The 15,173-nt window shown below is 36.1% G+C and overlaps 1 pseudogene; it reads right to left on the reverse strand.

Annotated features, from left to right (window-relative positions):
* Positions 1-7,408: 7,408 nt before the first annotated feature.
* On the reverse strand, positions 7,409-8,312 carry LOC101710172 (large ribosomal subunit protein uL1m pseudogene; annotated as a pseudogene).
* Positions 8,313-15,173: the final 6,861 nt, after the last annotated feature.

Genomic DNA, 15,173 nt, shown 5'->3' on the forward strand with positions numbered 1-15,173 from the left:
AATTGTTTATGTTGAGGTCCATACTCAAGGTTGATCTCAGTCTCTTCTAGCAAAAGAATGTGTCCTGGGGCTATTAGTATACTGGTGACCATTTGAGCCAGAAAATATTATCCCAGCAGCAGGATAGGGATTTCTGGAATAATCAGAAAGGAGTGGAAAAATAGAAGAGTTCCTCAGCTACATCTTAGGGCAAATGTGAAAAACCAAGTAACTGCCTTTCCTGACACTCTCCTCATGGTTGTATTAGCAGGGGAGAGGGAGCAGGCACTGGAGCAAAGTAACAAGAACACAGTTCCAATGTTGAGCAGAAAGTTTTCCATTTCACCCTCCACCATTAGCATTACCAAGGGCTCCTGGAGGGTAATGGTCTTAGTCCCAGAAGCCACAAGGGAAGGTCCCAGGCACCTTAAGCCCTGTTGGACCATTATGTCAAACTGGTTTGGCCTGAAATAAAATAGCCTCCTCAGCCCAGCTTGTGGTGCATGCCTATAATCCCTGCACTTGGGAGGCTGAGGCAGGATGATTGCCATAAGCTCAAGACCAGCCTGGACTACATAGCAAGACCTTGGGGGGGGGGAGAGAAGAGAAGAGAAAGAGAGAGAGAGCCTTCCTTCAGTGTGAAGTGTTCTTGTCTTTAATCCATATTCGTAGTCAATAATTGCCACTAAATTAAGAGAAGTCACATAAGGTGACAGAGAGAATACTTGTAGAAAAACACACTACAAGAAAATTATGCTAGTAAGTTAACACCCACTGATATAAATAGATCCTAAGACCCTTTCTATAATAATTTTTATGAAATAATCATTACCTTCCCTAAAACTATATAGTTAAATTAAAATTACCAATTTGTTATTGAGTGCTGTAGTAATGACATGTCTCCAGTCACAATAGCATGATGTTTTGTGTTTGCAGGGCACTCCTTCATTCATCGATTCATTCTTAACATCATATGCTGTATGATCTTTATGTTCCAGAAAGATGTGTGTATAAATAATTGCAGAACAGTGAGATAAGGGAATATTTGCAGTCTGAACCAGAAGCAATGTACTACTAAGGACAGTGTCATCAATTCTGCTTGGTTGGGTAAGGGAAAGCTTAATGGAGGAAACACACATGAGATTTGGTCTTGCAGGATGAAAGTCTTAGAATCTATCAGGGGAATAATAAGGAAAAACTACATGCAGAATGAAACTTTTTAGAAAGTATGAAATAATGAGATTTGTGCAGGGAACTGTAAATAATTCTATAAACTTGGAAGGTCCCAGAAGCTAGACTTTGGTGTCACAGATTTGACCTTAGCTCTGATATTTCCTACCAGTGTAATTTAGATCAAGTTAATGTAAACTTTCAACACTTTCCATTTTACCCATTTTTGTAAAGTTTGAATAAAATATGGTCTTTTAGGGAGTATCACACTTTTCTTGGCACAGAAAAAAATACTAACCCTATAATGGCAAGCAGTGTAATGATTAATGTTGTCATCATGCTTGTTGTTGACAAGAAAGGAGGAGATGAAATTGTGGATGTAACAAGGGAAAGAGTCATGGAGGACTGTGTATATTCTCCTAGGAAAACTTGTTGAGCACATTTTCAAGTGTTAGTATCACTGATGATGATGTTTTTCAAAATGAATAAAATCCATCTTTTGGGCCAAGGATTTGGCTCAGTGGCACCACACCTGCCTCATAAGTGTGAGTTCCTGAGTTAGATACTGGGTACCAAAAATAAATAAATAAATCCATCTTTCAACATTACCATCCTTTATCTACACAGTTCAACCTTCCAATTATATATTTGTATCAATCTTAATATCTTTGTTGATCTCTTCCTTGTTATACATTTTTCAATTAATTTTCTATTATGTATAGCCATGCAAGTTTGTGTTTCCCACAATGCAAAAATTGATTTTCATTTGCATCTTCACTAGTAGTCATTTTTGTGAATTAAAAATTAAACTTTTAACTTGACATTTTTATCATAAAACCTCCCAAACCTCTTTTTTCAATCTCCAGTTTTTAATTAACTCACTTGCTTAAATTATTAGCAGTTAAGCAAAGGGAAAAATACTCTTTTATCTACATACTTTAATGGAACTACAAGACTGACACAACCATTAATTATGGCATATAAAAAGAGCTTTCATTATATGTTGTAAAAAATCTTCTTTCTAAAAAAATTATCCTATAATTTTAAAATGTAGACACAATTTGGTTCAGATATCATACTTTAAACAACAACCAAAATATATGAAAGCTAACAGGAAGATATTTGTATATGAAAATGAATTTGGGTTTGAGTATAATCCTGCAAAAGTATATTTTTGCTACATTTCAAAATACTCATAACCATAACTCTCACTCACGATACATTTGCATTGCCAAATCCCTCCTACGGAGCTAGCAAAAGCTGAAAAATTTATCAGACATAAAGATGTTTGGAGAAATGTATAAAAACTATAGTAATTACATTTTGCAAGATAAGTATGCCAGAATATTACCTTTAAATTTTTCTCATAGTAAAATTATTTAAGTTTTTCAAAGAGTAGTCTTTTCTTGATTTAAGAGAACATTTAAATACTTAGGAGTTTATAAAGTAAGGATATTTTAACATCTTTATTATGATATAATCCACATACTGGAAAATTTGCCCATGTTAAATGTACAGTTCGATGGTTTTGGTATATTAAAAGAGTTGTACAATCAACACCAAATTTAAGTTTAAAATATTTCATCACTCTTGTGTTAGCATTCTCTCACTATAGCAAATATCTCTATATGACTACAGCAACTTATAAAGAGAAAGATTTTGTTCAGGCTCACATTTGTAGGTTGTAGTCCATTGCTTTTAGGCCACTAGTAAGGGAGCATATCATGGCTGGAATTTATGGGTGAATAAAGCCATGTACATAATGAGCACTGCAGCAAAAGTATGAGGAAGTGGCCAGGGTCCACAGTCCCCTTTAAAGTGCAGCCCCCAATGACCTAAAGACTTCCTACAGAACCCAAAGGTTCTACTATCACCCCAACAGCACCACCCAGTGGGCTAACTGTTTTAGCACAGGGAACTCTGGGAGAATATATAAGATCCAAACTATCCCATATTTGCCCCAGCTCTAGGGACTGCTGTTTACTTTCTATAAATTTTCCTAATCTAGACATTTTATATAAATGAAATAATATTCTATGTGGCCTTTCATAATTGGTTTTCTTCACTTACTATAACATTTTCAAAGTTCAGCTATTTTCTACCATGTATCAGTAATTTACCCATCTTTCTACTAAAATACCTTTGTATACATGTAATATATTTTGCTTATGAATTCATCAATTGATGGATATTTAAATTGTTTCTACATTTGATATTTTATGAATAATACTATTATTAATATTGCATTTGAGCCACCGGCACACCCACCAGCAAGCATCAGGCTGGGAGGCCCCCAGCCTTCTGGAGCCTGCTCCATCAGGTTCACCACTCCCACCTGCAGCCAGTGAGAGGGTGAGAACCACTCAGCATGCCCAACTGCAAGCAGCTAGGGGCATGGGCACCTGCAACCCTGCCCCCCGCAACACCTCTGGCCTGGCTGTGCTGCTACCTGGTTCCACACCACAGAGGCACAAAGAGGCATAAAGGTCATTGTCCTGAGCTGCAGAAGTGAACAACAGGTAGAGGCCCTATCTCAGGCTACTTGATGAAAACTGAAGCCCATTGGAAAAGTGAAGAGAATCTCTGCAATAAAGGAACACCAGATCACCAAACTTTGGTAAGTTGTAGGGATCATCACTTCCCATCACAACCTGGATTATCTTCAGGGAAAGGGAAGCTGGAACCTGCAATAGAGCCTTGCAGAATTCAACCCTGCAGAATGACAGGGAGCTCAACTTGGGACTTGCAGCCAGAAATCTGCCTCAATTTCATGGATCTACAACTGGCTTGCTGAGACTCATTGTCTTGTATCTGTACACTGCTGTCCACATTGTCTATTGTGACAGCAAAGACATACTCAGAAGGGGGCCCTTCATTTTTATCTTTTATTTGTTATTTTAAAAAATATTAGTAGTATTTTTTGCTCTTATTTTTATTTTTTATTGTTTTCTACTTTCAAATTTTTATTTTTCTTCTTTCTTTCTTTTCACCTCTCTCTCTCTCTCTCTCTCTCTCTCTCTCTCTCTCTCTCTCTCTCTCTCTCTCTCTCTCTCTCTCTCTCTCTCTCTCTCTCTCTCTCTCTCTCTCTCTCTCTCTCTCTCTCTCTCTCTCTCTCTCTCTCTCTCTCTCTCTCTCTCTCTCTCTCTCTCTCTCTCTCTCTCTCTCTCTCTCTCATCTTGCTCCCTTGCTAGCCCACATTGTTTTTCATCTCCCTTTGTGTTCCTATTCTGGCCCTAATTTATATTTCTGCTTTATTTTTCTTTCTCTCATCTGTGTTCTCTGGCCTCATTGCCAGCCTTCCCCTATTCTTCTACCTACTTATCTCTCTCTCCCCAACTCCTTCTAACTCCCCAACCCAAAGAGTAAAGTTGTTATATTGAAGGGTTTATTCACTATAAACATATATTGGGATGGTCCTCGATTTTGACTTAATTCACACAGTTAAAGGTGATAGATTAATAACTACCACAAATTGTCATTTTCTATAAGGTACTTGATGCTACAGTGTTGCTGATTGTGTCACTTGGGCTAAGGTGTTGTGATTGATCTAACCAGTTGTCCTTCCTGGTATAATGAAAATGAGATAGCTTCAGAGTCATTAGAGCTTCAAAACCTAAAGACAAGCCATATCTGGAAGACACCTCTGAGTAGCAGTTATTCCACAAGTGTTCTAATTACAAACAACAAAGATACTTACAATAAGCAACTTCAGAGTATCAACCCAGGAATTAAACCAAGGACAATACCAAAAACAAAATTGAGAAGACATTTAAGCAAGGCATAAACTCAGACTTCCACCCCACAAAAGGCAAATACTGGGGGAGACAAGGTGGAAAAGTCTGATAATCACCCACCTGGACACCCTAAACTGATAGCATGGGAAGTAACAAAACAGATGAATGAGGCTTTAGAAAAATTCAAAGCAGAAATAATCTCCCAGATAATGACAGAGATGGTGAGCAGAGTGAGAGACATGACTAGAGGCTCTAGAACAGAAACAGATAAAAAAAAAAATAGATGAGCTCAGAAACATGCTGGAAGCCATGAATGCCCAGCATCAGAAAGAAATGTAAACCATAATCACTCAACATAAGAAAGAAATGGAATCCATGCAACAGATTCAAGCAGATATTCAGGAGATTAAAAATTCCACTGAAAGTCTACACAGCAGATTAACAGAATTTGAGGATAGCATATCAGATATAGAAGAAGATTGTGGTTAGTGACCATGAAATCAGAGATTTCTTAAAAATATTAAGGGACCATGAGAAATCAATCCAGCAGCTGCTAGATAATGCAAAGAAAAATAACATAAGACAGATAGGAGGCCACGAAGAAACAGGAGAAAGTACAACTGACATAAAAAAAACTGTTCACTGAAGTAATAGTAGAAAACTTCCCAGACAAAGGTAGAGAATTGGACATACAGATAAGTGAGGCATCTAGAACTCCAACTAGCCATGATAAAAAAAAAAAAAACTACACCTAGGCATATAATAGACAAGATCCCAAAAGCCCAAAAGAAGAAAAAACTCCTACAAGCAGTTAGAGAAAAGAAACAAATCGCATACAAAGGAAAACCCATCTGAATCACAGCAGACTTCTTAACACAAACCCTAAAGTCAAGGAGAGCCTGGAGTGAAGTATTTCAAGCTGTAGAAGAAAATAACTTCCCACCTAGACTGTTGCATCCTGCAAAATAGATACTTAGATACTTCCATGACAAAGAACACCTGAGAAATTTCATGAACACCAAACCAGCACTGCAAGCAATTCTAAACAATATCCTACAAAAAGACAATGAAGGTCACAACTCCATGAGGCCAAACAGAGGGAAGCCAGCAGGCAAGATAAGAAACTAAAGGGAAAGGGGGAAGAAATAAGAAATAAAAGAGCCAACAACAGCAAAACATCATGAAAAGGATGAGTGAATATGTATCAATTATAACCATCAATGTTAATGGCCTCAATTTACCAATCAAAAGAAATAGGCTGGCAGAAATGATTAAGAAGCAAAATCCAACAATATGCTGTATATAGGACACACACCTAACTCAAAAAGAAGTTGATAGACTGAAAGTAAAAGGATGAAAAACAGTTCTCCATGCCACAGGAACCCAGAAAAAAGCAGGGGTAGTGATCTTATTTGCAGACAATGTAGATTTCAAACCAAAACTAATTAAGAGAGACAAAGATAGTCACCACATCCTTGTGAAGGGAACAATCCAAGAGGAAGAGATGACAATCATAAATATCTATGCACCAAATATGAGTGCCCTCAACTATAAAAACAAATATTAATAGACATGAAAAACCAAATAAGCACTAATACAATTGTAGTGAGGGACGTCAATACCCCACTATCACAAATAGACAGATCTTCTAGACAAAAAATTGACAACGAAATTCTAGAACTGAAACAAGCTATTGAAGAAATGGAATTAATAGATGTTTTCAGAGCGTTCCACCCCACAAAATCAGAATACACATTCTTTTCAGCTGCACAAGGGTCATTCTCCAAAATAGACCACATGCTAGCTCATAGGAAATGTCTAAGTAAATGTAAAAGAATTGAAGTTACCCCCTGTGTATTATTATCTGACCATAGTGCAATAAAATTGGAGATCAATAACATAAGAAATTGCAAAACCCCCACAAACACATGGAAATGGAATAACAGTCCTGAACAACCAATGAGTCACAGGTGAAATTAAAGAAGAAATTAGACAATTTCTACAAGTAAATGATAATGCCAGTACAACATAAAGTAATCTATGGGACACAATGAAAGCAGTTCTATGAGAGAAATTCATGGCAGTGAATGCCCATGTTAGGAAAACAGAGAGAACTCAAATAAATAACCTAATGCAGAACCTCAAGCTCTTAGAAAAAGAAGAATGTAAAAAGCCCAAAGTTCATACAAGTGAGGAAATTGTAAAGATCAGACCAGAAACCAATGCAATGGAGACTAAGAGAATGATACAAAAAATCAATGAATCAAAGAGTAGGTTTTTTGAAAGAATAAATAAAATCAATAAACCTTTAGCCAACCTTATCAAAAAAGGAAAGAAAAGGCCCAGATCCATGCAATTAAGAATGAAAAAGGTGAAGTCACAACAGACCCAGCAGAAATCCAGAGGATCATCAATACCTACTTTGAGAACCTGTACTCTAATAAAATGGAAAATACAGAAGAAATGGACAGATTCCTAGATACATATGAATTTCAAATTTTTTTTTTTTTAGAAATTATGCCATTTTATAATTTTCTCTGTTGCTTCTTAATCCATTCAAATTAATTTCACAATTCATCACTTTTAGGCAGCTTCTTTATTTTCTTCAGTTTCTACTTTAGGCAATAATGGATCAATCTTTAATAGTAAACCTTCACTTGTTGAGCTACGAAGGAAAGCATGTACCACAAAGGGACCCAGATTCAATGGTCTGTGTTTGCAGACTTCATTAATAACTGTCTGGAGAGTAGCAGCTATCTGGTCATTTGACATATCCAATGTTGCTATTTTGGTGGTAAGAAGGTTCTCCCACTCTTCGTCTACCTTAATTTCATGTCCATTTTTAAATAAGGCAAGCATTTTAGGAATGTCATGGCCAATGGAATTTCTACTGAGCTTTGGAAATCTTTTTTTCAGTTTCTTCTTTAATGGATTAAGGTCAGGCATTATTTCTGGAACAGCTACATAAAAGTCTGCATGAATTTCATCATCTAAAATCTTCTGAATCAGATCAGTTTCTCCTGTAAATGCAACTCCTTGTTCTTCTGCTATTTCAATCTCTGATGCATTCCCTGTTAATACAGCAACATTTTTGACTTCTGAAGAAAATGGATATGGAAAACTAATAATGCTGGCAAATGGTTCCACTCTTTTCTTTTTCCCCAGTGCCAAATCCAGTGTCAAATTTTTTTAAAAAACCATTGTTTTGGATTAGTAAAGTCCAAAATTTGAAACTTCTTAAGTAAGTTAATAGCTTTCTCCACCTCATAAATCTGCCTTGGCTATAAGCACTTTAAGTAGACATCATCCTCAGGTTCACCTTCCATGACTCGGTATGACTTTATTTTTTTCTATCTCATCTGTCTCTTCATCTGATGTTTTTTCATTGGCATCCCTTTTGGCTTTCTTTTCAGACCCCTGCCAAGGCATCTCATGGCCGCCACCATGTTAACCATAGAGGATTTCAAATTTCAAAAGTTAAATGAAGAAGATATAGAAATTCTAAACACCCCAATTCATATGAGTGAAATTGAAAATGTAACAAAAAAAAATTAGCAACAAAGAAAAGCCCAGGTACTGATGGCTTCACTGCTTAATTCTCCAAGACATTTAAAGAACTATCACCAGTTATTACTCTTTAAACTCATCAATGAAATTGAAAGGGAAGCAATACTTCCAAATTCATTCCTGGAAGCAAGTGTTACTTTGATTCCAAAACCAGGGAAAGACCCAACCCAAAGAGAGAACTACAGACCAATCTTCCTAATGAACATAGATGCAAAAATCCTCAATAAGATACTGGCAAACAGAATACAGAGGGTCATCAAGAAGATAATACACCCTAACCAAATCAGATTTATCTGAGGGATGCAAGGATGGTTCAACATACATAAATCAATAGTACACTATATTAACAGAGTCAAGGACAAAAAGCATATGATCATCTCAATAGTTGCAGAAAAAGCATTCCACAAAACCCAACACCCATTCATGATAAAAAAAAAAAAAAAACCCTTCAGAAAACTGAAATAGAAGGTCTTTATCTCAACCTGATTAAGGCTGTCTATGAAAACCAACAGCCAACATCATACTAAATGGTCAAAAACTGAAAATTTTCACGCTAAAATCAGGAACAAGGATGCCCACTATCACCACTTCTGTTCAATGTAGTTCTGGAAACATTAGCCACAGCAATTAGAAAAGAGAAAGAAATAAAAGGAATAAAGATAGGAAAGGAAGAAGTTAAACTGTCATTATTTGCTGATGTTATGATACTTTACATAGAAGACCCAAGAAACTCTGCCAAAAGTCTTCTAGACTTAATTGACAGATTCAGTAGAGTACCTGGATACAAGGTCAACACTCAAAAACAGTATCTTTCTTAAACACAAATAACAGACACACTGAGAGAGAAATTAGGGAAACAATTCCTGTTACAATAGCATCCAAAAAAATGAAATACCTAGGAATCAATCTAACAAAGGAAGCAAAAGACCTCTACACTGAAAACTACAGCAGTCTGAAAAAAGAGATCTAAGAGGATATAAGAAAATGGAAAGACATCCCTTGCTCCTGGGTAGGAAGAACCAATGTAGTGAAAATGGCCATACTTCCAAAACTACTATATAGATTTAATGCAATTCTGATTTTAAATTCCTACAATATACTTCACAGAACTAGAGGATACATTTCTAAAATTCATTTGAAATCAGAAGAGATTTAGATATAGCAAAAGCAATACTAACCAAAAGAGATATGGTAGGGGGTATCACAATCCCCAATTTAAAACTATACTACAAAGCTACTGTGATAAAAACAGCATGGTACAGGCAAAAAAAAAAACAGACCAGAGGATCAGTAGAATGGATTAGAAGACACAAAAACAACTCCAGACATACTCAGCTACCTCATCTTTGACAAAGGAGCCAACCACCCTCATTGGAGGAAAGACACCCTATTTAATAAATGGTGTTGGAAAAACTGGATCTCAACCTGCCAATGATTGAAACTAGACCCATATCTATCACCATGCAATAAAGTAAGATTGAAATGGATTAAAGATCTAAATATTAAAACAGAAACACTAAACTTGCTGGAAGATAAGTTAAGTAGAACTCTTGAAGACATTGGCATAGGAAAAGACTTTATGAACACAACCTCAGTAGCACAGGAACTAGCATAAAGAATCAACAACTGGGATCTTGTCTTATTAAAAAGCTTCTGCACTGCAAAAGAAGCCACCAACAGAGCTAACAGACAACCTACAATGTGGGAAAAAAATTTTAGCAGCTGTACCTCAGACAAAGGACTACTATCTAGAATATATAAAGGACTGATAAAAATCAGCCCCCCCAAATTCAAAGACACAATTCAAAAATGGGCATCTGACATGAACGGGCATCTGAAATGAATGGGCATTTCTCAGAAAAAGAAGTAAAAGCAGCAAATAAATATATGAAAAAATGTTCAACATCCCTGGTCATTCGAGAGATCCAGATAAAGACAATGCTGTGATTCCACCTCACCCCAGAAAGAATGGCTGCTATCAAGAAGTCAACCAATAACAAATGCTGGTAGGGGTGTGGGGAGAAAGAAACTCTTCTCCATTGTTGGTGGGAGTGAAGACTGGTGCAACCACTGTGGAAATCAGTATGGAGGTACCTCAAAGAACTAGGGATAGAGGTCACATTTGACTCAGCTATTCCCCTGCTGGGTATCTTCCCAAAAGAATGAAAAGAATCATACCACAGCAATATTTATGCACCCATGTTTATAGCAGTACAGTTCATAACAGCTAAAGCTTGGAAGCAGCCCAATTGCCCACCAACTGGAAACAGGATAAAGATGTGGTTTTTTTTTTAATGGAGTATTACTCAGCCATAAAGAATGAGAAATTAGAGACATTTACAGCTAAACGGATGCATATTGAGGCCATACTCTTAAGTGAAATAAATAGGACACATATGTGTAAAAACCAAATAGTTTCTCTAGTGTGAGAAACTGAAAGTGTAAATAAAGATTAAAAGGAATAATTGATAATTTGAAATAGGAAGAAAGGTCTAAATGGGTAGGAGAAGTGGGAGGAGAAGGGGAAAGGAAAGATGGGAAAGGGAATATTATGAGAAAGGAAAAAATGGAAACAAAGTCTATGTAAATATGGAAGGGTGGAGGGGGATAGGGTGCACAGGTAATGGGGAAAAAATAAGAACCAAGATACATAATGTATAGGTACAAGCACCCAATGATAAATGTAAATGTATTGTAAGCCTGAAGTGTACCAATAAAACTATTTAAGCAAAAATATATAAGTATATTGTACTTGAGCGCAAATTTTGTATGAAGAACATTTTTTTAATGTAGCTTGTTACAGACACAAAGGATGAATTATTGGGTGACTAACTCTCTATGCTTAACCTTTTGAGATAACTCTATACTTAAGCTTTGAGAAACTGCTAAACAATTTTCCAAAGCAACTGTACTATTTTACATACTACCAGCAATATATGAGGAATGCAGTCAGTCCTTTCACTTCATCTACTCATTAGAATCTATTGTCTTCCTTATAGCTTTCCTTAATGGATCTGAAATGGCATCTCATTGTGGCTTTTGACTTTTTATTAATAATATTCTATTAAAATGAATTTTATAGAGAAGGTGACCTGGTCCCAGTACCCAGAAGGGAGCTCCCCAGCCACCATCCCAAGCTCGGAGGGTAGAGAAGGTGAACCAGTCCCAGCACCCAGAAGGGAGCTCCCCCACAGCCATTCCATGCTACTAAGGCAGAGAAGCTGAGCCACGTGGGTGCCAGAAGCACGTCCCACCCCATGGAAATGAGAAGACACATAAACAAGCCTCAAAAACAGACTTCTGGATCACCTACAGTAACCCCAAAGGGAAATGAGATGGAACAATCTGATACTCAAACACCTGGACTCTCTGAACTGGCAACAAAAGAGGTTCTGGGAAAAATGAAATCAGGAATAATTACTCAGACAACAGCAAAGATTGTGCTCATAGTGCAAGACATAATTGCTAAATCTAGAGAGGACACAGATAAAAATATAGAGGATCTGAGGAACATGATGGAATCCCAACATAGGAAACAAATGGAATCCATAAAACAGATGCAAACAGATTTCCAGGAGATTGAAAACTCCATTGAAAGTCTGTGCAGCAGAATGAACCAATGTGAGGATAGAATTTCACATATAGAAGATAAAATTGCAATTAGTGACCAGAGAACATGAGAAATCAAGCCAGCAGCTGCTAGACAGTTCAAAGAAGAATAACATAAGACAGATTGGAGTCGATGAAGAAACAGGAGAGAGTGAAGATGATATAAAAGAACTGTTCACAGAAGTGATGGCAGAAAATTTCCCAAGGAGGGGGAAGGAACTTCACATACAGGTAAGTGAGGCATATAGGATGCCAAATAGCCTTGATCAAAAAAAATCTACAAATAGGCATGTAATAGTTAGGATTCCAGAAACCCAACAGAAGAATAAAATTCTACAAGCAGTTAGAGAAAAGAAATAAATCACATACAAAGGAAAGCCCATCAGAATCACAGCAGACTTCTCAATGCAAACCCTCAAGGCAAGAAGAGCTTGGAGTGATGTATTTCAAGCCCTAAAGGAAAACAGCCTCCAACCCAGACTGATGTACCCTGCAAAACTATCTTTCAAAATTGATAGAGAAATAAGATGCTTTCATGATAAAGAGCACCTCAGCAACTTCATGAATACCAAACCGGCACTCAAAAAATTTTAGACAACACCCTAGGAAAAGACAATGAGGATCACAACCCCAGGAAACCCAGAAGAATGAATCCACTGGGCATGACAAGCGCAAAGGGGGAGAATCCAACCAAAAGAAAAAGCCATGACAAGGCTTTTAAAACTTTTAACTTCATCTCCCTAATGAGTGTATAATTCAATCTTGTTATTGTACTGATTAGTATTTTTCTGATTCTAGAGTTTCACACCTTTGCTTGTGCTATATTGGCTATTTATCATCTTCTTATGTCTACTTTTTAATTGGGTTATCTATTAATGAGCTGTAAGAGTTCTTTATATATTCTGGTCATAGGTTTTATGAATTGTAAATATGGTCTATTTAAGGACTACTTTTCATTTTAATGATGTCATTTAAAGTTCTAAATTTTGATGGAATCTCATATCAATTTTTTTATTTTATACATCATGTTTTTTGTATCCTAGGTAGTTCTTGCCTACCCTGAATTCGTAAACATTTTCCCTTATAATTTCTTCTTAAAGTTTTATACTTTTAGGCTTTCACATTTAGGTTCATAGATCCCTTAAGTTATTTTCATTTATGAAAATAAAGGATTGAGGTTAATTTTTTATATATGGCTATCAGGTGTTCTAGTGCTGTTTGCTGAAAACACGGTCTCTTCCTTGGCTCTTGAATTGAGTTTATATTCTATAAAATGCTAATGTTAAATAATCTTTCAAAACTCAGTGGACCATACATGTGTGGCTCTATTTCTAGATTCTCTGTTTTATTCCAATGATCTATATGTCTTTCCTTATACCAACACTGCCTTGATTACTGTAGCTTTAGAAGAAGTCTTAAAATTAGGTACTAAACATCTTCCAACCCTGTTTTGTTTTCTTTTTAACTTTTCTAGGTCCTTTGTACTCCTACATAACTTTTAAATTTCAATATCCAATTCTTCACTTATAGCAAGTATACACAGACCTGAGTTTTTTTATATACCTTGTGTTTTCTAATCCTGCTAAATTCAAATACAAGTTCTAGGGGCTCCTAGAGATTTCTTACTATTTTCTCTGTAGAGATGATCATTTCATCTACATATAAAGATTTTGCTTCTACCTTGCCAATCCTATCCTAATTGTGTCATTTTATTGCCAGATTATTTTGGTGGGGACTAGGTTTCAAAGTTTAATAGACAGATAAAGAGTAAGCATATCTGCCCTTGTTCCCCACCTTAAGGAGAAAGCATTGTATCTTCTCCATTCATATAAGGCATTCTCACTGGAAGTATGGAGTACACGTCTTTAATCTGTTGAGAAGTTTCTGTTCTACTTCTAGTCTCCTGATAGCTTTTACCATGAACAGCTGTAGAATTTAGTCCAATACTTTTTCTCCAACTAATGACAGGATCATATGGCTTTTTCCTTTCCTCTGTTAAAATGATGACTTTTGGGGGTGGATCTTCCCATGCTGAACTAACACTGCCATCCCTATAACAAAACCACTTTCTACATCCTGCCAGATCTGACTTCCAATAGTTTGTTTTGTTAAACAAATTTCTATCAATGTTCATACTTTTTTCTTCTATTATCTTTATCCAGTTTTAGGATTAGCAAAATGTTGAGTCCCTAAAATGAGGGGAGAAGTGTTCCTTCTTTTTTCTGCTTTAATTATTTTATATACTTTATCAGTTAAAATGTTTATGAGCCTGTTGCTGTCATATAGGTAAGTTTTCAAGCTAGGAATATACTTTCTTTAATAGGTGCTATTCAAATTTTATATTTCCTCCAGAGTTAGTTTCATTAATTTGTCTTCCAAGGTACTTCTTAGAAGTTGTCAAATTTATTTCAAAAAGATTGTAATAATATGCTTTCTATATCCTTTTAAATTCTGTAAAATCTGTGGTAATGTCTCCTATATCTTGATATTATAATTTTAAAAATGTATAATTGATATTGTGTAATAGGAAGAAAAGGTCTAAAAGAGCAGGAGAAGTGGGAGGAGGAGGGGAAAGGAAATATGGGAAAAGAAAAAAATATGAGAAAAGGAAAAAAATGGAAACAGTCTTTGCAAATAGGGAAGGGAGGGCAAGGGAAGTGGAAGAAAATAAGAAGCAAGATACTCATGTAATGGTACAAGATCCCAATGAGGAATGTAACTGTATTTTATACCAAAAATGTACCAATAAACTTAATGGAAAAAATGCCTTTTATTTCCTAAAGCCAATAGCAATGTCCCATCTTTCATCTTTGGCTTTGGCTATTTGAGTATTTTCTCTTGATTTCTTTTTTTTCAGGGGGACCATCCTTTTTTAAATTAAGTTTATTTGTACATTTTAGTATACATTATGATCACATTCATCATTGAGAATTTGTACCTGTACGTGATATAACTTAGTTGGTGTTTTTTCCCATTCCCCATCCCTCCCTTCCATGCCTCCATACTTCCTTATTTACAAAGACTTTGTTTGTGTTTTTCCCCTCTTTTCTCATATATTTTTCTTTCCCTTCTTTCCTTTTCCCCACCTTCCCTACTTCCCCTTCCCCCTTTCAA

This window comes from Heterocephalus glaber, unplaced genomic scaffold, assembly GCF_053883595.1.
Source record: "Heterocephalus glaber isolate CG9 unplaced genomic scaffold, H.glaber_assembly_v1.0 deba00001666, whole genome shotgun sequence".
Classification (NCBI taxonomy): Eukaryota; Metazoa; Chordata; class Mammalia; order Rodentia; family Bathyergidae; genus Heterocephalus; species Heterocephalus glaber.